Here is a 16,685-nt window from a genome sequence, read left to right as displayed (position 1 = left end):
AACTGGTATCCCAGTAGTTTCTGGTTAAGGCTCAACAAATCCACTTAATGCAAGATTGAAAACCAACTTTAGTGGTGAGGTATTGAGTATCAGTTTGCTCTTTGATCATGGCTGTACTGTACTTCATTTCTCCTTCAAGTTCAGAGAATTAAGGAGAGTGGGAGAGAGGGGGGGGGATGAAATTAGCTGCCTTTTATCTTTCTTCTGCAACATCTGGCACTGACTGTGGGATTCCCCACTCCACTTCACTCATTGTCCTTTATTCTTTCATTTGCTGAACCTAAACAATAGCTGGAGACTTTGGCTAGGTTCATACATTATGTTAAGGCATGATTTGTTTTAACCATAGTTAGTTGAATAAACAGAATAACAGAGTTGGAAGGGAACTTGAAGGTCTTCTAGTCCAACCCTAGGACTAGGCTGCTAGGCCCTAGACTAGGACAGAGGGATAGAATCAAGATCATGTGGTAAGACCTCACTTGGAATACTGCATCTAGTTTTGGTCACCACGATGTAAAAAAATATGTTGAGACTGTAGAAAGAATACAGAGAAGAGCTACAAAGATGATTAGCGGACTGGAGACTAAAACGTATGAAGAATGATTGCAGGAATTGGTTAAGTCTAGTTTAATGAAAAGAAGGACTAGGGATGACATGATAGCAGTATTCCAATATCTCAGGGGTTTCCACAAAGAACAGGCAGTCAACCTATTCTCCAAAGCACCTGAAGGCAGGATAAGAAGCAATGGATGGAAACTAATCAAGGAGAGAAGCAACCTAGAACTAAGGAGAAATTTCCTGACAGTTAAAACAATTAATCAGTGGAACAACTTGCTTCCACTGCTGGAACTTTTTAAGAAGATGTTGGATAACTATTTGTCTAAAGGGATGTAGGGTTATCTGCCTAAGCAGGGGGTTGGACTAGAAGGGTTGGTCTATTCATACTTGGCTATAGCAGCCAATAGAGCCAGGTGGATTCCACCTTATGGGGTCACTTGACTTCCTCAACGACAGGCTGTTGAAGCATGTTGTACCCATCTGAAAGTTATCTTGGATTGCTGTCAGCATAATAGAAAAATAACTACCACAGAATAGGTAAGAATAATTTAATAATTCGCCTCAGGTTGGGTTGGAGAGGAGATAAAAGACAATGTCATGGGGAACTGACAGGGAAAAAAATAAGCTGCAGGGCATGTTCATCTCATGGTTAGACGCAGCCCACTAGTGAAAGTGATTATCAGTCATCAGAAACTGAAGTCAAATTATAGCTGTTCTCCTTTTTTGGCTGGCTCATTTTTCACCTTTAGCCTAGACCCCAGAAATTGATACACTCTCTCTTTTGTTCCCAGAACTGCATTGCTTTGTATACCTCTTAAATATGGGACAAATTCCTCCACAGTGCTTTTTACTATAGTTTCTTGATCTTTTGTGTAGAAAGTATGGCAAAAGTAATTGTTCAGAACATAATCAAATGGAAGTTTCCTCAAATGCTCATTAGCCTACAGTATGTATCTTTCTATCTCCTGAGTGCAGCTCACTGTTGCCATAGCAATGGTGTAATATTTTAAATAGGTCTCATTCCAAAATAATATTGTGGCTCTTCATCTACTGTGGTTTAATTAAAAATAACTTTTCCTTCTGAAACCCTTTGGCATTAGACTTCGTTATGTCCACTGAAGGAGAGGCTAGAAATGACCTTCCTAATTAGCTGATTCCTCTACCCTAGGATTAGGATTACACATTTGATGTTTTTTTTTAAAAAGCTACTGAGGTTTAAACCTGGGCTAGATGTATTTTAAAGCTACAGCTAGCAGAGCAAAATTAATTTTTTTCTTATTCCTGGAAACTGTACTAAATGCGGTCACCATTCAGAAGCTCCACAGCAGGGTTTTAATATCATACATTAGAATAGAATAGAATTTTATTGGCCAAGTGTGATTGGACACACAAGGAATTTGTCTTGGTGCATATGCTCTCAGTGTACATAAAAGAAAAGATACGTTCATCAAGGTACAACATTTACAACACAATTGATGATCAATATATCAATATAAATCATAAGGATTGCCAGCAACAAGTTATAGTCATACAGTCATAAGTGGAAAGAGATTGGTGATGGGAACTATGAAACGATTAATAGTAGTGCAGATTCAGTAAATAGTCTGACAGTGTTGAGGGAATTATTTGTTTAGCAGAGTGATGGCCTTCGGGAAAAAACTGTTCTTGTGTCTAGTTGTTCTGGTGTGCAGTGCTCTATAGCGTCGTTTTGAGGGTAGGAGTTGAAACAGTTTATGTCCAGGATGCGAGGGATCTGCAAATATTTTCACGGCCCTCTTCTTGATTCGTGCAGTATACAGGTCCTCAATGGAAGGCAAGTTGGTAGCAATTATTTTTTCTGCAGTTCTAATTATCCTCTGAAGTCTGTGTTTTTCTTGTTGGGTTGCAGAACCGAACCAGACAGTTATAGAGGTGCAAATGACAGATTCAATAATTCCTCTGTGTCACTAAGAGAAAAATGCTTCCAATGAGAAAAGTAGAATCAGAAATCAAATTCTTTTAGGTTGGGGGAGGGGTAAGTCAGTACTTTGGGAGTGTATCTGGTTTCCTTCTGCTGATGTGAATCCCTGAAGGATCTCTTTAGCACAAAACACACATGTATGCATACATATTATACGTGCATCAGGATACTGCACAATGTCCTGAACTGAAAGCACCTTAGCTGTGAGCCGATTGATTGCAAGGAGTGTTACAGTCAATTAAGTATTTATAAGCTGCTACAGAAAATCTAGGAACTCCCTTTTATGCACACCAAGAGCATGCTCAATTCTCCAAGCATAAGGTCTTGTGCAGCTGACCCAGCAGCATCTGTTTACTGTAGGAGAGGGAGGTGGAGGCACGTTTGAAGGAATTACAAGGCTTGTATGGATACAAAATCTCAAGGGAAACAAACCTGAAACATAATGCAGTGAGGATTAAGCACGAAGATCCAATTATAAATCATCCTCAACCATGGATGCTTAAGGGTGACTTTGGGCCAATTGCTGTCTGCCCACCTAATGGGAAAACTACGGTATGTTTACCGTGCATACTCTGAGATCTAAAAAGAAGGACACAAAATCAATCAAGCAAATAAACAAATGAGCAAGCATGCTCACTAGTAAAAAATGTACCAACTACGGTTAGCAGAAAGGAATATAGTAGAGTATGTTCAAGGAGTGTGGCAGGTCCAAAGTCATGCAATCAGTTGCCACGGCCAATCAGATTTTGCATTTTGTCTACTTGGTCCAATACTTTTGCCACAGTACTGAAATAGTAATATCTCATCTGTTGAATGATGAAGCCAATGCAGCAAATTAGAGCTTCTAAGAAACCAACGAGGGATACTGGCAGGTCTGAGAATGAAGTTATAAAGTAGAAAAACAAGAAAATCCCTCTAAACTTCTCCCAACACTGCCTCGCAATCCATCCTGAGCCCAATATAACGCTCAATGCCCCCCAAATGTTGCGGATCTAGGGAAGAGGAAATATGTATAGAATCTTTCAGAAAGAATCCCCAGCTGGCTGGAACGAGGAATAAAGTTCTGCATCATTCTGTTGTGAGTTCTGCCTGAAATGACTGACACATTACTAACTGTACAAAAGCTTTATTCTTCCCCCCTTTTCTATCAAAATTCAATGTCAGAATTTATTATAGCTCAGCAGAGAACAAGTAGGTTTTATCAGTCTATTATAGTAAGCATACATAGAGGAAAAAGGCAACAGAGAAAATTTCATTGTGCTCATATAACAGGCTTCTTTTTGAGGTTACGTTAGATTCTTTTTTGTTCTTTTGAAGACAGATGTAAGTGGGATGTACAAAGATTCTCTGATAAAGCACAGTAAGGATCAAAGGAAAAAAAACAACTCTCCCATTCTTCTTTACCATCTTCACCCTGGGAGCCTGCCTATTCGCAAATGACCACATCCATTTTAGACTGTCATGGATATCCAAACTTTCCTTTCCTTTCCTTTCCTTTCCTTTCCCTTCCTTTCCTTTCCCTTTCCTTTCCCTTCCTTTCCTTTCCCTTCCCTTCCCTTCTCTTTTTTCCCCTTCCCTTCCCTTCCCTTCCCTTCCCTTTCCTTTCCTCCTTTCCTTTCCTGAACTTTTCCCTTTCAGACAGCTTCCCATCTTAAACATAGGATGGTATGCCTGTGTAAGAAGCAAATATTAAACCAGTGGTTCCCAACCAGTGTGCCGCGGCACTAAGGGGTGCCGTGAGATCTTTTGAGGGTGCCGGGAACTTTTGAGCTACGAAGATTTTAAATATCTATTTCCTTATAAGGGTGCCGGGAACTTTTGAAAGGCTTTCCAAGGGTGCCTCAAACAAGAAAAGGTTGTGCCTCAAACAAGAAAAGGTTGGGAACCACTGTATTAAACTATTGGCCTATGACTTGGAGATAATTTGGTGACTCTTTGGCTAACAACACAAACCTTTTTCAAATGTTCTAACAGATGCGTTGTTTTTATGCATCAATTGCAAATGAGACATGGAGTGTGAGATTTACCATCCTATTTCCCCAGTCTTGTCATTTTCCAAATATGAAGTGCTTGCATTGATGTAGCATCTCCTCTGTCTACAGAGAGATACTCCCAATTTTAAAATGTGAAGATTCAAAATAAATCTCAGAGGCGGAGCAAAGTCTTTGTGGCAGCTGTACTTCTCTGTGAGGGAGGTGTACTTCTCTGTGAGCAAGGTTAATTTTCTTATTCCTCCTATCATTCCTAGAGCTTTCACACATTCCAACTGTCAGCGTGCATAGGGTAGTTATTTTCTTCCACTTTCTGTCATGTTCAAACATTTCAAACATCATGGTAGCAATTAGCCGTACAAGGCTAACAGGCCACATGCTTGTAAAGCTGGTGGTAGCCCTTAACAGGCTTTACAATGCATGAGACAGTTAACTATTTCATGATATATATTTTCCACAATTCATCCAAAGGCAAGACTAGAACTGCATGCCGTGAAAAAGGTATAGTATCTTTATTATACAAGTCTTTGATTTTACAAGTCATTATTCTGAAAACTGCTCTTATCTTGCACTCTGGCCAAATTCCCATATAGCCGTGAGGGCAAATCTATGGCACGCATGCCAGAGGTGGCACACAGCACCCTCTCTGTGAGCACGTAAGCCGTCCCCCCAGTTCAGCTCTGCTGCGCATGCACATGTGCCTCCTGGCAGCCAGCTGGCTTCGGGTCTCTGCCAACTCTTATGCACAGGGGGACGCATGCAGGGATGCACGCATGCGTGGGTGCGGGATGCATGAATGGGGGGCACATGCAGGGGGTGTGCACTTGTGCAGGGGCAGGGAGCATGCAGGGGGCTGCGCACTCATGCACAGGGAGCGGGGTGCATGTGGGAGGTCATGCGCACATGCACGGGGGCCGTGCACGCATTGCATTTTGGGGGTTCTAAAGTGTAAGATAAAACTGATATTTAAGGGTGAGTAGAATACCACAAACCCATCACGATGATCATGATAGGACTCTGATGCATGTAAAAAAAAAGGGAAGATGCCAGATTCTTCACTGGTCTCTTCCTCACAAAGTTCTTCCCTCCCAGAGGAACTAAAACTAAAAGGAATGCCTGTGGAGGTTGCTGTTTCTAGGTCCAAATTCACAGAACTTGGAACATCTTTTCCTGACTTTTCATCCACGATCTTTCAAGAACACAATGTGTTGTAGCTTCATGGAGAAAAACCAGGGGACAAAGACTATCTAGAACCTGCCCCTCCAAATCCTTTGTGTCAGGGAGGTGGTGAAAAGTGACATATTTTGACTTCAAGAGGTCACTAAGCAATTGTTATACTTCACTGTTCTCAAGAAGGAACTGTCAAACATCAGAAAATAAGACAGTGGTTCAAATAACACATAGCTTTTCGATCAAGGATTGGTAACATACTATTAAATTAGTTGTTTTCTTGAAGTTATAGTTAACGTACTGACATAATTGTCCTTGTTGCAGAAGGACATGTTATGTTCTGTTTATATATTCTAAGAAAAGCAGATTTTTTTGCAGCAATTTCTATTATGATGATGCTCAGAAGTGGGCCTCTCATTACCTGTTTATCAGCTTCCTGAATACACACCAACTGTGTCAAACATGATGCTGAACCAGCTAGCCCAATAGTCTAAGTCAATCTTCTAATTTTCTTTTATCTGTATTTTCATCTAGCATCTACTTTGGTTGCAAGATTTTCTCCACTCCAATGCAATTGGGCAAAGAACTTGATCTTTATAAGGCAGAAAGCCCTAAGACTCCTCTTTTAGAAAGACAACAACACTGACACAGAAAACATTGGCATCTTCTCTGAATATCTGACGATTCTGAAAAATTCTCTGTTATAAACAGAAAGCATTTCTTATCTGAAAGAAAACCAGAGAGATGCATAAAGTTGCCAGAAGGGATCTAGAGGAACATATTTTAAGAATAAACATGATTCTCCAAATTTAGTCCTACAGAGAGATGTCCTCATAGTAGAGTTGCGTTGTTACAATTTCAGAAGGCAATGGTACTGTTAAAATAGCAGTATCTCTCTTCATAACTTGAAGTTTTAAGCAGATTATAAAATAAGAATAATAAGCTTCTTAAGATAAAATAATCAACTCCCCTTAAATATTAAAATGTAAAATTAACTAGCATATTTTTGAGATACAAAAATCGTCATGACTCACACAGCTCCTGCAAAATCAATGAGGATGCTCAAAAGCCTTAAAGCCCTTGGGACAGCATTACCAGAGCTGTATAACAGATTCTCTCTTTACCTTTAAGGTTGGAGAGCGAGCTCAAACAAGAGACTGGAAAAAATATTGAAACATCTATTCCTCACTGCAACCCTATCCACCCTCTAATTGTACAATATTTCTTTTATAGAGATGGATGAGCATATTGACAATCTTAGAGCTGTGTTCACACTTGCACCTAATTATGGCACAAACATACCCTAGCATCATCTTTTCTGGGAAGATTGTGTTTGTTTGTCATTACTTTCATTTTATGAGTGAAATAAGTTTAAAATTTCTCTGACACCATGCAAGGGTAATTTTGGCGTATATAAATAGCCTTTGGTATCCATTACATTAGTGGGAAGTCAAATGACTGAAGTGATCTAAAACAGAGAAAAATTATAGATCAGCAACAGGGAGAGCAAATTTAATGTTGGTATATATATTTTTTCTGAGTTCAGGATGGATGCTGAATTCAGCAGTGAAGAAACACCTTCAGTTATTTGCCAGGTCAAAGCTGAGTACAATCCTGGATTCTGACATGTAAATTTCACTTGTGAATGTTCCACTTCAGGAAGAGTTGTCGTTTTGGTCACAGAAAACATACATGTGACGGACAAGAATGAGGAACCTTTTTTCCACAATATCCTCCTGATTTACAATTCATAGCGTTCCTCACCACCACCCTTGCTAATTGGGTTTTCAGGGAGTTGTAGTTCAGCAATATTTGAAAGTCCCCCTCCCCATTCCGATTTAGAACAATAAAATATTTGAGAATGAAATTAAGATTTTAAGCACATCTACCTATCTAGCTTTCTCTTACAGTCACAGAACAAAAGATGCACCAACGGAGACTAAATTTCTATGAAAGTCTTCCTTGTTATTTTTGTAGAGAGAGATGATCCACAATCTGCTATTGTTCCAAATTAGATTCCTCCATGAATGGCACGGTCAAATTTGATTCAAGATTTCAGGCCTTACTTTCAGTCATGTAAAATTGGCTGCAAATCAGAGATTATCCCCTTTATCTAACTGAAATCACCTTTTGGGGAACATTTACTCCAATTTACCTCCAGGTTAGAAGTAATAATAGGGATCTACACGGCAAAATAGGATTGCAACCTACTTTTCAGAACCAGATTGCTGATCCAATTGGGATACTACTCCTCTCCAGCACTAGCTTTTCAAGCAGATGTTATACATTTGTCTCACTATTTCTCAATTAGCTTGAAGATTAGAATTCTCTCCATGCTTTTCCTGGAGTGTCAATGGACTCTATGGAATGACATCCTGAACAAATATGCATAGAATTTACAAGAGTTACTTTTTTAAAAAATCACTGTTTGGTCCTTACGAATAAGGTGAAATTCAAGTATGCAAATCTGTTGCTTTGAAAACAATGGGATTTATTGCTGTTAAGGACAATGGCACTTGGGGCAGCCTATTTCTAAACATCTGAAGATAGCAAGATGATAGAAGGAATATAGTGGTATTTTCACTCGGTCTTCTAACATCAGAGCCTCACTTTCCAAAATGGTAGAACTGAACTTATGGACTTGAGAGCTGCTCCCTATCTTATCTCTTTCATTTACAGTAAAGAAACAACCTCATGTCATGGAAGGAATGTGTATCTGTTTTGACTTATGAAACAGAAATATGCATACCAAACTGTTGTTTTGACTTGCAACTGCATTCCCCTATGGGTTCTTACATTTTGCTTTTTATCATTGGATACAAAGCTGCCAGCACTGAAAAAGCATACTGTTTAAAAATTAAACTGTTGTATTATGAGATTTTGAAAAATCATTACATCAATTTTTCTTAATGCTGAACCTTTGAAAATATCTTTTTTTTTTCAACAGAACTATGTAATGTTAATAATACATGGCACAGTTTTGTAGCTAAAGCACTGCTAGAGGAAAATAGTTTGTCCTTCACTGACAATGCAAGTTCATTTTTACTTCAAAGAGGATATGCCTTATATGCTACAGATGTCTGATTCTGCTTATAATACTATAATACGTTATAATATGTTAATACTAGATGAATTTTCCCCACTCCAGGATTTTGAACTGAACAGTACATCAACAAAGCAAGCTTTGCAAAAAACTTTTTCCTGCCCTCTGCTTGAACATGGAAAGCTGGTGGACATTACTATGCCTAAAGTGAGCACTTTCTGTAAAATATGTATCTATGGAAGAAAGATCAGATGTAGAAGACTTAAGGATGGTATCCTTGCTACTGTAGAAAGAGAAAAAAATAGATGGCTAAGGACTTCAGCTGAAAAATCCTTTTCCAAATTTCGCAGTCCACATAAAACTGTGTTCTATGTATATTTACATGGACAAAAAGAAAAACTGAGTCTTTTGTTACTAGCCATTTTAGCCATTGTCTTTTAATAAGTATTCGAACTGAATTAAAATTATCTTATTTCTAAACCTTTGCATTTCGCTAAAAATGCTTATTGGAAAAAAAAACCCAAAGCAAAACATACAGGTATGGATTGAAGAATAAAGTAAATAAAAGGAATAGCTTCAAATCTCCTGGCCAACTCTTTGGAAGGATTGTTGATAGATTACCAATTGAAACTGACAAAGAAAAGCACAACCCAGAGACAACTTTCTGGAAGAACTTAAGATCTTTGCTTTAATTAGCCAAATCCCTGTATTTGTTGCTATTATGGAAGAATCAGTATTGCCTAACATTTAAACAACAACAACAATAATAATAATAACAGAGTTGGAAGGGACCTTAGAGGTCTTCTAGACCAACCCCCTGCCCAGGCAGGAAACCCTACACCACTTCAGACAAATGGTTATCCAACATCTTCTTAAACATTTCCAGTGTTGGAGCATTCACAACTTCTGCAGGCAAGTTGTTCCACTCATTAATTGTTCTGACTGTCAGGAAATTTCTCCTTAGTTCTAAGTTGCTTCTTTCCTTGATCAGTTTCCACCCATTGCTTCTTGTTCTACCCTCAGGTGCTTTGGAGAATAGTTTGACTTCCTCTTCTTTGTGGCAACCCCTGAGATATTGGAACACTGCTATCATGTCTCCCCTAGTCCTTCTTTTCATTAAACTAGACATTCCCAGTTCCTGAAACCGTTCTTCATATGTTCTAGCCTCCAGTCCCCTAATCATCTTTGTTGCTCTTCTCTACACTCTTTCTAGCGTCTCAACATCTTTTTTACATCGTGGTGACGAAACTGAATGCAATATTCCAAGTGTGGCCTTACCAAGGCATTATAAAGTGGTATTAACACTTCACATTATCTTGATTCTATCCCAACTAAATGTATTTGCCGGGAAATTATTCTTTGAAGAAGTATTATTTATTACAATTTATTGAAGAAATTAAATCTGTGCTGGGGTCTTCAGCATCTGTGGATGACATGTTTATCTCAAAATTCTCTCATCCATAACCATTTAAGCCATGAATTCTTATGAGACAAATATGCATCCAAGACAAAAATCTTAGGAAACACCAAGAACTACCAAATATAAAAATCCTACCAATTGCTCAGAGAGGACTAAGCATGCATAGCCAATTCAGAACAACATTTTTATAACAAAATGGAAGATGCTACAAAGGGGTAATAACTAAACATCGAATCCATTCCACATTACAAGTCCCACTGGGAAATTCTCTTACTCCTCAGAAAATATGGTTCCTTCTAATTTAATGCAGATACGATTGCAGCAACTTTAAAAGCATCAGTTGGTCAGGTTGTGTAAGGCCAGATGGTGGCAGCAAGGCTAACCTCTTGTCTTCCTTCATTCTTTTGGAGAAAAAAAAAATTCTGTCATTGGCTCATTTGAGTGAAATGGGTGCCACTGAAAGCAGTAATTGCCTGAGTCAACACCTTACATAGGGAAATGGCTTTTTATTGCAATTAATTCCCTTAACAGGTGCTCATGTACTGCCTGGAGGAAGTATCTTTGAAACTCATAAAAATCAAAGCACATTAAACTGTTCTTTAAAAATACATTGGTGGGAGAGTTTTCTGTCTTAGACACAATTGCCCTTGAACTCAGAGGAGTGGCTGACTGCGCTGTTGTAGTAGGTTAGTGCCTTTTGCAGTGCGTTTTTACTGTTTATCGCTCAATTATGTTATTTGGTTACACTGTCTACTTGCTATAGTTACCTAAACATTAAGAAACAACTTTAGCTTAAGCAGAGTCCTTGAGAAACATGCAAAACAACCATCACCAAGTTTAAGTGTTATTGTAGAGCAGGGGTCTGCAGACTTGGCTCTTTTAAGACTTGTGGACTTCAACTCCCAGAGTTCCTCAGCCAGCTTTGCTGACAGCTGAAGTCCACAAGTCTTAAAAGAGCCAAGTTCGCAGACCTCTAGAGCAAAGTTACCAAAAGCGAAAGTCCTTCACCCGCCTAGTTTTCAAACAGGGGTGTCTAACCTTGGCAACTTTTAAGATCTGAGGGCTTCAACTCTCAGAATTCCGCTGGGGGAATTCTGGGAGTTGAAGTCCACAAGTCTTCAAGGTCTGCTCATCAACTTGGCCAGTTTTTTTTTCCTTTAAGGCCATTTGCCAGGATTCGTAAGAAATTTGGCGGAGTCTCCTCGAGCCTCCGGAAGCGCGAGGCGGGCAGGGGCCCGTCCTCTCGAGAAGCAGCGAACGCAGAGTTTCTGCCAGTCTAGAGCCTGGCTCTAGTTCCCTCCCCCAGGTGTGTCTCCTCCAACCGAGAAATCTGGGGCGCGCCACAGGAAACAGGCGGAGCATCCAGCGTGCCCCAAGCGCCACTTTTATCCGGAGTTAGACCTCCAAGTCCCCACCTTTTCCCTCCGCCCCCTCAAGTCTTCCAGCCCCGTGACGCGACTTTCTCACGTTGCTCGAGTATGCAAGCATAGCCTTATAAGGCAGGCAGACTTTTTCACCTTTCCTCCCTCGCTCTCCGCGTCGCGGTTGCCGAGCTGTGGGGAGCTAGGCTGGAAAGCCTTAGAAGGCTATGGCTGTCTGGGCCTCTTTGAAGAGCCCCCAAGCTATGCCGCCCCGCCATCGGCAACAATATAGGAACAGCAATCCTTACACTCCTCCCGAGGTGGACAAGCAGCGATTTCCGGAACGCGGGTAGCCCTGTTGGCTCAAACGGAAGCGGGCAGGAGGGTTCAGGACAAGAAACAATGGGTGGCAACTAATCAAGGAGAGAAACAACCTGGAATTGAGGAGAAACTTTTCTAACAGTGAGGACAGTTGTGGGTGCTTCATCCACAAACATTCAAACATGGAGGTTTTTAAAGAAGAGACTCTACAGTCACATTTCTGAAATGGTATAGGGCAGGGGTCTGCAAACTTGGCTCTTTTAAGACTTGTGGACTTCAACTCCCAGAGCAAAGCTGGCTGAGGAACCCTGGGAGTTGAAGTCCACAAGTCTTAAAAGAGCCAAGTTTGCAGACCCCTAGTATAGGGTCTCCTGCTTGAGTAGGACTAGAAGATTTCCAAGGTCCCTTCCAGCTCTATTCTGATTCTGATTCCATTGCTCCGAAAGCCAGCAGTTCTCCAGAGACAAGGCTTGGCACAGACAGGGACGCTGAGGAGCAGAGATGGGTTTTGTAGGGGCTTTCCTGTCCAGACAAGGATTTTGCTGCATAATCAGCCTCCTTATTAACATGTGAGTGGAGATAAGTTCGATTAAGATGCTTCCTCCTCCACCACTGTTTCTTCTCTGGAAACAAATCTGGTTTATGTCACCTCAAACGTTTTCCCTGCTTCAAGAAAGGTGAATTTTGGGGATCCAGACTCTTCACCGTTCTCCTTCAAAATCTATAATACTGTACTACAAGAAATATAACCATTTTAATTTCTAAAGCAACAGCCCTGCAACTTTTTACCGGGCTTAACAATTACTTGAACACCTAGCTAAAAATGTTAAATTAGAGCCAGGCCAATGATTATCTAAAGGGCTAAGTCCAACAGGAATATTTTCCAGCAAAAGTCTCATTGCTGCTTCTTTTCAAGTTCATAGCAACCTTCATTAAGTCCTACTCCCCCCCACACTTTTTTTAGCACCTTTCATCAGTCAGAATAGTTTCAAACTTTTAAACAATTTGTCCATATATTCACAGGTCTAAATGGATTAATGTGCTTACTTAATGAAGTACTTCAAGAATAAACAGATGCTATCAGCACAACTGTTGGCTTTATTCTCAGTTAAACTGGAACAGAGACAACTTTATCATCATTTTTTTTACAGATTGGTTATAGCAGTGGTCTTATATGTGAGTGGTCTTATCTATGCTTAGTTATTTCAATGGCAGGAACACAGTGACCTAGCAGTTAAGTCACAGGACTGTTAATCAGAAAGTTGCCAGTTCAAAACCTAGTTCCTGTTCTTGCCCCATGCCCTGCCAGCTTAGCAGTTCTGAAGACATGAAAATGCCAGTAGATAAATAGGTAACACTTCAGTGGGAAGGTAACAGCATTTTGTGCACCTTGGCATGCCAGAGAGATGCTAGGCTGGTTTCAGAAAGAGCTGAGTAAATGAGATTTTTTTGCTGATGTATGCTGGATAATTGAAAAAGCTAAAAAATCTCTAAAAGAATTCAACATGTGCTTCACTGATTAGAGAAACATTTTCAATTGTGTCAACCATATCAAGCTGTAGAAAGTGCTTAAAAAATAACTTCCAGAGCAACTCATTATCTTTATGTGAAAGGTATACAGGTAATTCTCACTTAACAATAGTAACGTGGACTGGAATTATCACTGCTAATCAGTGTGTTGTAAAACGTAGTGCCATGTGACTGCATGGTTTAGTGACAGCACTCTGGCAGTCCCTGGTTACCATTGTTAAATGAGGACCTCAAGTGACTGCAATTTCTGCTAGCTACCTGCTGGCTTCCACAATGATTTTGCTTGTGGGAAGCCGGCATGGATTGTGATCACACAATGGTGGGAACACAGGGTGTTGGAAATCTGGGCCAGTTGCTGAGCGCCTGGATTGCTATCGTGATTGCAGGGGTACCATAACAGCCAGATCTCTGACTGTTGTAACAACCACTCATTCAGCCCTGTCACAAGTTTGAATGATTGTTGAACAAGTGGTTGTTAATCAAGGATACCAGGGCTCTGCAAACTTGGCTCTTTTAAGACTTGTGGACTTCAACTCCCAGACTTGGCTCTTTTAAGACTTGTGGACTTCAACTCCCAGAGCAAAGCTGGCTGAGGAACTCTGGGAGTTGAAGTCCACAAGTCTTAAAAGAGCCAAGTTTGCAGACCCCTAACCTATACAAATGTCAGGAAACTACAGACAGAAAATGGCAAACAGACAGCCTCCAAGTTGGGAAAGGAGCAAGACAAGACTGTACATTCTCCCCTTTGTCAATTATATGTGGAATAAATATTGAAAAAAGCTGCGTTGGAAGATGAATGTGTATTTTAAACTGGAAGAAGAAACATCAACTTGCACTATGCTGCTGATACCAACTGCTGACAATACAAGTGATCTGCAAGTTCTGCTAACGAAAGTTAAAGTTCAGAGTGAAAAAAATTGGACTAAGACTAAAGTAGACCGAACTAATAACGAATACAGCAACTAGTCTTACAACAACAACAAATACTGAAGTGATGTCACCAGTGTAATAGTGGCAACCTTTTTTAAAAGGAATTTTATTGAGTGGTTACAGTAATGTGATATACTGAATAAACAATCAGATAATGTAGAAAATAACCCCACCAAAACTTCCACAGATATGCTGCTGATTTTGGTAATGTGATCCTGAGACCCTCTGAAATCTATAAAAATGGGAGGGTGTCCCACTACTCAGAGGGAGTAAATTCACCATGTCTGACCTGCAGGAACCCATTAAAAGTTGGTAGAATGTATTAAAAATAGCTTTGTGATTTCAAATCCTCATTACAATCCTACAATGATACATTTTAGGTAGATACACTTTCTATCTCTGGTTCCTTCAGCATTAAGAAATACTTTTCCTTCCCACTTTATCCTAAAAACTATATTATTTTTAAGATCCTTTATGCAACAACATCAAGCAACAGTGTCATGCTGATTAGCTGGCTTTCTCAGCCTTGGTGGTCTAATGACAGACTTCCTTTGATTGAGTTCAAATGTTGCTTATTTTTTCATCTGCTTCCAGAATTATATTCCACCCACCCTCACAACAACTTTCTTTTTAAAGGGGAAAATAGTGTAAAATTGCAAAACTGCTCTGGATATGGGTTACGATCAGAGGTGGGATTCAAGTAATTTAACAACCGGTTCTCTGCCCTTATGATTTCTTCCAACCACTAGTTTGCCAAACTGCTCAGAAAGTTAACAACCGGTTCTCCCGAAGGGGTGTGAACTGGTTGAATCCCACCACTGGTTACAATGTTACAAGCTAACACTAACAATCCAGTCGTTCAAAGTGGGTGATTATGGAGTCCTATAAACTGGTAGAAGTGGATTTTCTCTTCTCATCCCTGGAAAGAAATAGATACATTTATTTTACCAGAAACTGGTAAACATGCTTCCACAGAACTTTCCAGCCAATATATCTTTGAGGGCAGCGGAGAGACACTAATTAGTCCAATTTCATAGCTAAATGCAGTTTAGAATCTATTATTTTGCTCTCTGCATTAGTGCAATCTTTTGCTTTCTTACTGTCCCTACAGGTCGCAGTGTCAAAAATAATCAGATCTACTTAAAAGCTACCATGAGAAAAAATTATCATATGTTTTGTCTGTTGGGATATTATCTGCTCTGCCCAATGCATTGGAATATTTGGATTTTGTTTCAGCCATGCGATTCTTTTGTCAACTCTCCTTAGCCATCTATCTGTTGCTATCTGAATGTGGGAAAAATATCTTGGTTACATGCATGTCTCACAGCTGCTGGGGACTGGAGCACTAACATGTTTATTTAATCACTTAATTTGTGGTGAAATGTGAGGTTGTTATTGAAACAAACAGTCATTCAAAATTAAGAATAAAGCACCATAGCAGTCCTCTTAAGATAACTAAAGAAACTATAAAACCAAATATATCACTGATTTTTTGTGCATTGGACTTATACAATTTTTGGCATTAGGGACATGCAACTTTTCAAAATGTTTACTGATATATTTTTCTGAATCCAGCAACCAGCAGCTGCAGTTTTACCAAAATCAGACAGTGACACCTGTGGGGTAGAACTGTCAAGGAAGACAAGATTATGGTAGTGAAACTTCAGCCCTACCCTTTATGTATGTGGAATGATTTCTTGACTTGGTGGGGGCTTTGATTGCAGATCATCCAGTGGTGGGATTCAGCCAGTTCGCACCACTTCGGGAGAACCGATAGTTAACTTTCTGAGCAGTTCGATGAACTGGTTGTTGGAAGAAATCATTAAGGCAAAGAACCGGTTGTTAAATTACTTGAATCCCACCACTGAGATCATCTTATTATCAGCCATGGTGGTGCAGTGGTTAGAGTGCAGCATTGTAGGCTGCTTCTGCTAACTGACAGCTGCCTGCAATTTGGCAGATTGAATCTCACCAGGTTCAAGGTTGACTCAGGCTTCCATTCTTCTGAGGTCGGTAAAATGAGGACCCAAATTGTTGGGGGTAATATGCTGACTATTTAAATGGCTTAGAAAGGGCTGTAAAAGCACTGTGAAGTGGTATATAAGTCTAAGTGCTATTGCTATTATTCATTTGACTTTATTGCAAAATGCCATGAGCCCATTTGATTTGACAGCATGCAGATGTAATAAATGAATATTTTGATCATAAATATACTCAGGTTGTAGTTTTATCAAACTTAGGGATATTCCATTAAATCTAATGATTATTTCACTGCCCACATGTGTAGGATCTGCTTGCATATATAAAAAAGTGTCATTGCTCAATTACAATCTGCAGACCTGGATGAACTCACAGATACTGTAACATCATATGTCAGCTTCTGTGAAGACCTGTGTGTACC

The sequence above is a fragment of the Ahaetulla prasina genome, chromosome 1, assembly GCF_028640845.1.
Source record: "Ahaetulla prasina isolate Xishuangbanna chromosome 1, ASM2864084v1, whole genome shotgun sequence".
NCBI classification, from domain to species: Eukaryota; Metazoa; Chordata; class Lepidosauria; order Squamata; family Colubridae; genus Ahaetulla; species Ahaetulla prasina.
Note: the sequence above shows the minus strand (reverse complement) of the source record.